This window comes from Adiantum capillus-veneris, chromosome 3, assembly GCF_014529385.1.
Source record: "Adiantum capillus-veneris isolate H3 chromosome 3, ASM1452938v2, whole genome shotgun sequence".
In the NCBI taxonomy this organism is placed as follows: domain Eukaryota; kingdom Viridiplantae; phylum Streptophyta; class Polypodiopsida; order Polypodiales; family Pteridaceae; genus Adiantum; species Adiantum capillus-veneris.
Genome location: NC_140933.1, coordinates 41,433,982 through 41,444,971, shown reverse-complemented (window position 1 = coordinate 41,444,971; position 10,990 = coordinate 41,433,982). Strand labels below are relative to the sequence as shown.

Genomic DNA, 10,990 nt, shown 5'->3' with positions numbered 1-10,990 from the left:
ATGATCTTGATGAGGGGTTTCCATATGGTAGATGGTAAAGGGATAATGGTACTAGGAGATGACGAGAAAGATGATCCAAAGAAATCAAAGAAAGGCCTTGATATGTGGGATACAACTCATTCAAGGGAGTTCATGTCACCAAAGTATATTAAGGACTCGCTTGAAGTGAAATTTTGACTAGAGATAGTATATACAATGGCTTTATCCTCTAGATGAATAATAGAGCCAAGTCTAAAACCAAGATGCATGTCATGATGATTTTAGGCCACTATTCTCTATTGTCACCATTGATGATTAAAGTGGCAAGGTCAAGATTTACTACTTTATAATTGATCCCTTTCTCCTTCAATTCAATACCCATAGTATATGGCAACTCGATGTCACTATCTTAATCATATGAATGAAGCTTCCTCTACCGCCTCTCCCAACATACACATACACACAAACAAAGTGAGAGCACGATCTGAAGCAAGGACTACCACCCAAGAGGTTCTCATCCATTCAAGCAAGTAGATCATTGATATCAAGTTAGGAGAATCAAAGCACTTAACTCTAAATCGAGATCCCTTGCAGGTTCCTATGGGATGTGCTCAAAGGAAAGCCTCAAAATAAAACATGTGATATTCACTTTGAAATTAGATACAAAAGCGATAACATTGAACCACTCCAAACTTTTCTTTGGAAAACAATCACTTGGAAAGTTTGATGGACCTTCTAAAGAAATGCTAAATTTTTAAAGAAGAAAAAAGAGAGGGGTGCTATCCCCTTGTAACTATTTACGGCCACACAAAAAATAGAAAAAAAAATCTTCAAGACAATAGTGCTAGTAAGATTGCATGAAAAGGCTCTCTATAGTGGCACAACTATTGGGTATGAGCTATGCCCTATGACCTTTGGGAGAACCATATGAAGCAATATTTTCTAGTTGGAGCCTTTATGGCACAAATAAGGTCCATGTGATATCCTATGTCGCTTTCCTCTTAGGATTGTTGATATACCAAGATGATGTAGCTATGATGTCATATTTTATGTCTGCCTATATAAGTGGCTTGAAATCTCTCTATTCAAAATGCATAGCCAAGATTAATTTGAGTATACATTTACTCTCTCTTGCTTATTGATATCAAGCTCAACACATTGTATGCTTAGATTACTTGTCACCACATTTATATTGGCATGAGTTAGCATAGTCACTAATGGTACTACAACTAGACCACCAACTTGATCTACCTACCAAGAGTGATGGCCCTTATCTTGCTAGCTCACTCACTAGTAATTTCACATTAATAGTTGTACATAGGCTCTCTATTATGTTGTATTTTCCACTTATGTTCTATAGACCTTCTAATCGTTTTGAATAGTGAAGAATAAGAATCCACTTTTTGCTTGCATATCCATCGTGTGCTCTCTTGGTTCTATGCATGTCTGTTTGCTTCTCCTTCCTTCCTCCCCCCTTATGTTGATACTACATTAGGAACTGAGATATAGTACCAATAGAAGAGGGAGGACCGCAAAAATTTCCAATTTTGGGGAATTCTATGGAGAATGTGTGGTTTGGGATTTTCTATAGACCTTTAGATTAAAACTTTCAACAAGATTCCCATTTTTCAACTTCTATTATGGAGTTTGGTTGTAGTTGTGAGTGTGCACATTAAGGTTTGAGTTTTGACATACCTCTATTTTTTTCATGCCTTTTATATAGTACTAGTGTGAAACATTCTATCGGGTGTATGCATATAGATTGTTGCCACAATATGTGATAGATACATGATCTTTTTTTGGTCCACTATAGGCTTTGTTTATAATTTTTTCTTTTACAAACATGTGTGACAATGATGGGTTCAAAACAATTGTTAGCAAGAAGCAAGATAAGAACAACTTCCATGCCTAGAAGCTATAAGTGGCCAATTTCTTGATGGGTGAAAGTTGTTGGGAATCCCATGGTATCAACTAAGAGTTACCCTATAATATCAAGTGAGTGTACAATAGGGGGTCTTATAATACAAAAAGGATAGATTTTACAAAGTAAGGTCCTGTATATAGGGGTCAAAAAGGAAATTTTAGTTTGTGACATAGGTTACATCTCCCTAGCACTACTAGCAAATTCCTTGGGTTGGGAATACATTGAAGGTAAACACAAAGATGCACCAACAATGCCTAAGGACAGTCCTACACCTCAATAGGTGAGGGTTTTTCAAGATTGGAATTAGGGTGCAAAGAATGTCATGTACTGTTTATATATAAAGGTATAGGATACCACAATTGGGCATGTACACGATGGCAATTTCCCCAAGGAGGAATCAAACAATTTGATTTTGCTAGATGTGACCAACAACAAGGTAAGAAAATGTCTATTGAAGAGAACCAAAAATTGTGAAAAAAAGGGCTTGTCTATAAATGGTTATCCTTTGAAGAGGACGGACATTTATGAGTCCCTTGCATCAATTGGTGCTACAATAGAGACGATGATGAGGCATAATCTTGCTTGCATGGTTTATGACCAACATACAAAGACCTGTACTCATACATGGAATAACATTGCTAATTCAAAGCCATAATAAAAACTTCAAGTGCAAGAAAGGATGCCAAATTTAAGTGTAGGTTAGATGATGGTGGTTAAAGTTGCTTAGAACAAATCCTTGATGAGAATATCACCCTCTATAAAGACTTCAAATGCATGAAAGCTATAGGAAAAAATTTGGGAATCTAGAATGATCTTAAAACATCTAGACTTGGGAGAGTAAGAAATCTAGTGCACATATTGACTTATGATAGTTATGTGGCTCACCATTGTGCATATATGGGGAAGATTGTGTGGGATGTAGAACATGCTTGTTTTGAGGATGTTATTAGAGATTCAAACTGGGATTAGCCTATAGATGAGGAGCATGATTCCCTTGATGCCAAATGAGACATAGGATTTGGTGCCTTTTCTAAAAGGAAAGAATAAACTTGGTCACAAATGGGCTTACAAGAAGGTGTAACACAATGCAAATGGTTCACTAGGGTAGGTACACATCTAGATTGGTAGTAATGGGTTTTGCAAAAACTTATGGGATCAATGTGCTGTATAATGATTGCTCACCTTAGCATGTCGTAGTGTTTGATGTCAGCTACTGCATTGAAATGTGTTTCATAATCACATGTTAAATATTCCAGTACTATAGCACTACTCTATCATTGTATATCATGTGCAAAAATGTGTTAAGCACTTTGTTAGCTCTTGCCTTTGTATGTGATCCCCCTATAGTTTATTAGTATTGGTCTGTGTGGTTATGTGTGTACTCTTTTTGCACTATGCTCATTCATTTAGGGCTAGTATGAGAGTAACTTTTTATATGCATTACTGTATGCTCATAATATATATATATATATATATATATATATATATATATATATATATAGGGTAAGTATGGAGCTTGATTTACCCCTTGTAATTTTTGAGTGTTACCATGCACCGAGAGATTTTTTCCGAGCAAGGACAAACCCGAGAAACTGTTTGTACACGATATAGTAAATTTTATCGTCAACATAATACTTATTGTTTGTTATATATTCATGCACCACAACAAAAAGGTTTATCAATGGATAGACTACCTCCTAAATTCCAAAAGATCAAAGTTTACTTTTAAGAAAATAAACACAATATTTGAAATTATTATCTTCTCTCTTAGGCTCGCTTGGGCTTCACATGTTTTTAGCATAAAGTAAGATTAACAGACTAATAAGAAGTCTAGCCTTGTACTTAATGCTCAAGTCATCGTAAGTTTATTTTTGTAAGGTCATTTGTAGTGCTCCTGTGTCTAGTATGTTGGTTCTTGATTGTCATTTATACTTGAGAGCATGTGAATCCTTCCTCATCTTAGACGCATCAATTTGATAGCAATTTATTGCACCTCATTTATACTTGAGAGAATGTGAATCCTTCCTCATCTTAGACACATCAATTTGATAGAAATTTATTGCACCTCATTAGTTCATTTATACATCAATCATCTTTTCCATGTCGTCTTGCCCTATCTATACTACAAGACTGTGATCTTCATTCAAAGACACCCTTCTTACACGACACATTGCCGGCAAACACCATTAATTATGAAAGACTTCTTTTGTTACAATAAAATCATGTTTTTCCTTAATTGACCAATATAGGACTTTTTTAATCAATTTAAAAAAATAACAACCAAAATTTATAGAGTTCTATGCCTAAAATTTTCTAGAAAGGCATCGTCATAACTGGGGAAAAAATTAGTTGTAAATAAATAAAATAATTATGATCTTTTTACCGTACAATGTGACAACCTCAAAGCTTAGGGGCGTGAGTCTTCATATGAAGAGCTTCTTTCCCAAAAGATTGAAGATGCTACTCCTTTCTATTGTGAATCATTGTTTGAAAAAGTATGGCAGATGTCAGATATCAGGAAGGCCATAACATTCACCACTCAATAAACAAGCACATTATAATTGGAATATGCTTTACATCCTTGCTCATCTGGAATATTCATGTCACCACCAATTATAAGAGGCAAATTCTGCTCCAATCTATGAAGATAAAAGCCATGCCCTACTCTAAAAGGTAGTATTAGGGCCTTCTTCACATCTGGAACAATAGTTTCAACAAGAGGGGAAGTCGTTGTAGTGAATTTGCATACATTTTTTTTTGCGGCGAAATGCAATCATTTTTGAGCTTGTGTCTACTCAAGATAAGGTTGTATGGAAATCTTATTAGCTAGATGAGGGAAAGATCTGCATCGTATTGACAACGCATTGTTTTGCAATTGATCATGTCTGTCCACCAGAAAGAACGACGCTAAGTGAGAGAAGATGCTTAGATATCTCTCTCTCTCTCTCTCTCTCTTTCTCTCTCTCTCTCTCTCTCTCTCTCTCTGTAAAAAATGAGAAACAATATCACTATCACGGGCACATTAATTAGCGATCGATTTTGAACAAAAATGCCATAGAAAACTGGTCTGTAGTGTATTTTTAAAGCACAAAAAATAAAAATTCTCGGTTAGTTTTGAGGGTCTCCTTGAAGGAAACCGGCTAGATTTGGCAGATTAAAGTGTTAAACCCTCAAAAAATCCTAAATTTTATTTGGAGATTTTCAATGCTCTCCTTTTTTCCATTGATTCTTAGGTGCTTGGGAAAAATGTGTCTCAGCTTAATATCGTACCCTTTTCAATTTAAAAAATGCCAGTATGTCCCAACAAATTTTGGAAAAAAAAAGTACGACACAAATCCCTAGAAATGCCTGCTGCAAAGACAAAGGACAAGACTGACAAAAGGAAGGGCATAGAGTCATCTACTATAGCACGCTGGCACGAGCAATAGCGTGGGGTCAATGACACACAGTCATTAACAACAGCGTAGCTAGGCAGGTTTTGGGGGGCCTTGGTTATATTTTTTTATTAATGCGCTGCACTATGCCACACAACACTATGACGCCTCCTATTTTGTTAGCGAAGTTGATTGGAAGATGCGCGTGTGAAGCAGCAAGAGTTCGAGTCGAACTTGCTAAGTTTTTGGTTGGGGGACTATTTCGCGACCTACCTTGGCCAGAAGTCGACGCAGGAAAGCTGAGAGAGAGAGAGAGAGAGAGAGAGAGAGAGAGAGAGAGAGAGAGAGAGAGAGAGAGAGAGAGAGAGAGAGAGAGAGAGAGAGAGAGAGAGAGAGAGAGAGAGAGAGAGAGAGAGTTGTGGCTTAAAAGCCTGTGGAGCCATCACCCACCGCCTCTGAAAGCAACTGCAATAGCCAAAGAGAAGGGCGGTTTCGACTTCGGAGACGATTCGGCGTATACCACCTGCCTCAAAATCCTCCGGATAATAGGATATAGAGGGAGTCCTACATCAAGAAGATACGCCTTAAATACACACACATACGCCTGACGAAAAACATGGGGAAATCTGAGGTGAGTCCCACATGTGGTAATTCTAGAGAGAAGGCCAAGGGAAGGGGGGCCTTGCTCAAACTCTGGTAAGTCTACAGACCGTACGTTTTCTTTTGCCCAATGGGTGTCTGCCATAGAAAGAGGACACACGCCTCGTCCCCTCACCCTACCTCCGCCTCCTCTGAACCCAACCTCTCTCAGTTTTTTAAAAAAACTGTGTGTGTGTGTGTGTGTGTGTGTGAGAGAGAGAGAGAGAGAGAGAGAGAGAGAGAGAGAGAGAGAGAGAGAGAGAGAGAGAGAGAGAGAGAGAGAGAGAGAGAGAGAGAGAGAGAGAGAGAGAGAGAGAGAGAGAGAGAGAGAGAGAGAGATGAGCGATGGCGTACATTGTGCACTGTGAGGGCGTCCTCAGCATCCTCGTCCATCGCTCCCTTGCTACCTTCCCTCCAGTGAACTTTCTCATAGCAGTCAAGAAGGAAATTAATCTCCGCTTCTCATAGGGGTAGCAAGAGCAGGCCTTTGCATCTGACAGTGCATGCAGAAGGGTGGCATGGGGATGGCATAACTACAACAGAAAGGATTGTTTCTGCTTTTGCGTATCTTCTCCCTTTCTTGGATGATGTACAATATGGACGGTATTTTCTCACACAGTTCCCCCAAGCCCAGGTAGCCTTTAGACCTCTCTACCCGCTCCTGCGTGTTTACTCCAGCACCCCTTCTGCAAGTGTTGCAGTTTTCTTTGGCCTCTATTTCCTGGTCGTCCAGAATCCAAACTTCAATCACTATGTACGCTACAACACCATGCAAGCTGTCATGTTGGATATACTTCTCATCCTCCCGAGCCTTATAGAAGCATTTATCATCCACAGAGCGGTGTTGGCTTGGAGATTCTGGTGGTGTTTTACAATACTGTTTTCTTTTATCTGGTTGCTTGCTTCCTTCTTGGAAGTGGGTCATGAAAGACTCCACGCCTTCCTCTTGTTGCAGATGCTGCAAATGCTCAGGTCATGTGAGGTGCACCATTCTTTCATGTAAGCTTACAAGAAATTGTGTAACACATTATGTAACAGCTTAAACTAGAAAATATAGTGTTTGCAAGTGTAGTATATCCAGTTGCTTTCAGAGAGAGAGAGAGAGAGAGAGAGAGAGAGAGAGAGAGAGAGAGAGAGAGAGAGAGAGAGAGAGAGAGAGAGAGAGAGAGAGAGAGAGAGAGAGAGAGAGAGAGAGAGAGAGAGAGAGAGATAAGCCAATACTACTTGCTTGAGGCAGTTAGCGTTATAATCTTTGCTAGCAACTTGCTCACCATTTTGTGCTGTGTTTTTTTCAAGAGAAACCACACCGTCGAAGCCAATGGAATCTCGCGAGAAGCTTGACTAGAAGGCCCGCGCTAGAGAGATGGTCGTTCCTGGAGGCAAGACCTTAGAAGCGCAGGAGCGCCTTGCGAAAGGGAGCAGCAAGGGAGGGAAGACACGAAAAGAGAAAATGGGGACAGAAGGATACCACGAAATGGGAAAGAAGGGTGGGCTCTCCAACGTGCAGTAGTTTGGCGGTGAGGTAGCTGAGGAGAAGGCAGTGCCATTCGATGAGTAAAAAATATAGGACTCAGTAGAAAAAATGTCCCCAGTTACGTCATCAGTGCATATTGTATCTTTTTTCTGTGCTCGATGGGAATTACGATCTTAGTCTACTACTAGCAGTAATTTTTCGGCTGCAGATTAGCTTAATTAGTGCACATATTGTATCTTTTTGTTGTGCTCGGTGGGAATTGCAATCTTAGTCTTCTACTAGCACTAGTTTTTTGGCTTTGGATTAGCTTCTGTAAACCTAAAGCTCTTGCTTTTGTAATTAAAACTACCATCTGCTATTTAGCTTTGCAAGTCTTTTAGTTTGCTTTCCAAAAAACAAAAGAGAGAGAGCTAAGTCAGTCTCCATCGTTCTTTTTTAGACATCTCTCTCTCTCTCTCTTTGTGATCTGTACATTCGACATAATTTATAGATGGAAATATACTAAACCTAGGTCTCTTTTGTTTATCAAAATGGTTGGGTGAAAGAGAACTTGCATGGGGAGAAGTTGTCCTAAGAAAAGTGTTCATAACTTTATCCACCTTTCATACTCTTTTATCAAAGCACTACTTATAGTCCCTCACCATTAGCGCCTCCCTTGACACCTTTGTCACCACCATCTTTGGCAGCACCACTAACTTTCCCACCCCCTCGATGGTAGGCTTCATATGATGGTTTAACCCAAACTTTAATATATACCATGATGTGGAGTTCTCAAAAGAATGATCTCATTTCAATAATAGAATTATTTTCAAGTTCCCACAGTTTTCTCTAGAGTAACTTAAAAATGCATAGTATGGTATCGTACATCAACCCATAATAACTTGAGGTAGAGTGAGAGAGAGGAGAAGAAGAAGAAGTGAAGAGCTCCGAAACTCTCCTTGGTATTCACGAGATTTGTTTCAGTGGCAACAACCTTACCTTTTTAGTGCAAAGCTCATGGTTTAATCCTTCGATTGGGGGGGGCCTGAAATTGGGGATAGTTTTTCATCACCCTTTTTATGGACGCAATGGAACTATGACATATTGCAACCATGGTATACATACACCAATGTGTCATATGTGATTCTTAATGTATAATAAACACCCAAATTGTTAACAAGCTCTATGAGGTCCTGCGTGTAAGGAGGTATGAATATGAGATTTATATCCAACAAGGGTTAATGACGGTAGCAAATTGCAATGAGCTTCCAAGATTTGAGGGCAACAATTTCCAAGGAGAGGAATATCAACATGCCATTGTAATGGTTCCAAGTGTTCTAGCCCATCAAAGGAAACACTCTACCGAAACCTTGTTCAAAGGGTTTTGTCGATCAAAAATTTGTGGTTGATTTACCATTAAAAATAGTTGCAATCTTGAATTAATTTTTTGTTGTTGTGCTTGAAGTCACCTAAGATATCATGTTTGGTTTTTTTTTTTTTTTGTATATGTGCCTTGCCCTATCTCGCTCGTTTTAGGGATTGCTCGGAAAATCTCGCTCGAGCTTAGAGATTCCTCATAATTTTTTGTGTTAAAAAGACACATTTGTAAGGCCCCCATTATAAGGAGAAGCCATCGTGCATGAAGAAAAATAACTCGCTAGAAATCAAGTTTTCACGGCCTTCGCCGGAATATTTCTTTTTGTCGGAATATTATGGCCGGACGGCGGCCAGAAAGTGGTCAAAAAACGACCAATCGGTTGGCCGGTGCCGGTAGACAATGGCCGATGGCCGGTGGTCGAAAGTCAATGGCCGGTGGCCGAATTCAAGAGCGGACTTGTCTTCTCAAGGGCAGCCACACATGGGCGGATTGGAGGGTCCGATTTGGACTTATCTACACAAGGACGGCTACACATGGATGTCTCTCATGAGAGAGGACAACCCTTTTGGCCTATAAAAGGAGGTCATTTCTACACATTTCATATGTGAAGTTGATGCAACAAGGGGGGTGTGAGGTGGTGAAATTGAAACAAGGCAGGAGCTACAAAAGGGTATAATCCCTTTGTAACCTACTTCTTGTTTTGAAGGACGTAGCCCACATTGGGTGAACCACGTATATCGTGTGTACTCTCTCTCTCTCTCTCTACTCTATAATTTCTTGTGTGTGTAAATTATCTCTCTCCATTAAGTAATCTACTCAATTATCTACTTAGCTACATCATATTTCCTAACAACTAGTATCAGAGCAAGGTTTGCTCGTAGCTAAGTTATCTCAAGGAAAGGATTCCTTGAATTGAGTGGGAGTAATGGCGGAGGAAGGGAAGCTCAAGATCGAGAAGTTCAATGAAAAAAACTACCAACATTGAAAGATGCAGATTGAAAACTATCTCTACCAGAAGGACCTCTATTTGCCACTAGGTGGTCTTGCAAAGAAGCCCGCAACGATGGCAGATGAAGCATGGATTGTCCTTGATTGAAAGGCACTGGGAACAATCCGGTTAAGCTTGCGTCAACGGTGACCTTCAATGTTTCGGAGATGAAGACCATGGAGGACTTGATGAAGTCACTTGACGACTTCTACGAGAAACCATCGGCATCCAATAAGGTATTTCTCATGAAGCACTTGTTCAATCCAAAGATGGCAGAGAATGGTTTAGTTGCAGAACACCTAAATGACTTTAACACCAACATAAGTCAACTTTGATCAGTGAAAATAAATTTCGATGAGACGAGGTGCGAGCTCTCATTATGCTATCGTCTCTACCGGATAAGTTGGATAGCCTTGTGATGGCTGTAAGTAATTCTATTTCTGGCACATATACTCTTAATTTTGATGATGTTGTGGGTGTTCTCCTAAGCAAGGAAATGCAAAGGAGAAGCACATGAGAATCAACAAGTGCTGCACTGTCAGTGGAAACAAGAGGAAGGCCTAAGGAGAGGTTCAAAAACCAAAAGGGTCGTGATCGCTCAAGACGGAGCAAGTCACGCACAAAGTCAGTTCTTGAATGTTGGAACTGCGGCAAGAAGGGCCACATTAATAAGGATTGCTGGTCTAAGAAGAGGAAGGAGTCGGAGTCTCAAGACAACAAGCCAACATCAGAGGCCAATGTGGCAGGTAAAGTAGAGCAAGATGCTCTAATTCTCTCATTAGACAATGTGTCTAATTCCTGGATAGTAGATTCTGGAGCTTCATTCCATGCGACACCACACAAGCAACATTTCCAAGATTACACCAAAGGAAATTTTTCGATACGTATACTTGGGAGATGATGAAGCTTGTGAATTGTCGACAAAGGTACAGTTTGTGTCAAAACTGCTAACGAAAATGAATGGAAGCTTAAAGATGTTAGGCATGTTCCTTCTCTTTGCAAAAATCTAATCTCTACAGGACAATTGGACGATGAGGGTCACAACATTGCATTCGAAAGCAAACGGTGGAAGATCTCAAAGGGATCTTTGGTGGTTGCCAAGGGAAAAAAGGTTGGTACACTTTACTTGTGTATTGTTAGCATGCAACCTTCAGCTTGTGCAACAGCTACAAAAGTCAACAGTGTGGTGTGGCACTATTGGCTTGGGCATATGAGTGCCAAAGGAATGCAAATCCTTCAAACAAAGAAGTTCTAC

The 10,990-nt window shown here is 39.7% G+C and overlaps 1 pseudogene; it reads left to right on the top strand.

Moving 5' to 3' along the window:
• The first annotated feature begins 6,261 nt into the window (after nt 1-6,261).
• Nucleotides 6,262-6,897, top strand: LOC147460799 (protein TIC 20-v, chloroplastic pseudogene; annotated as a pseudogene).
• The last annotated feature ends 4,093 nt before the right edge of the window (nt 6,898-10,990 follow it).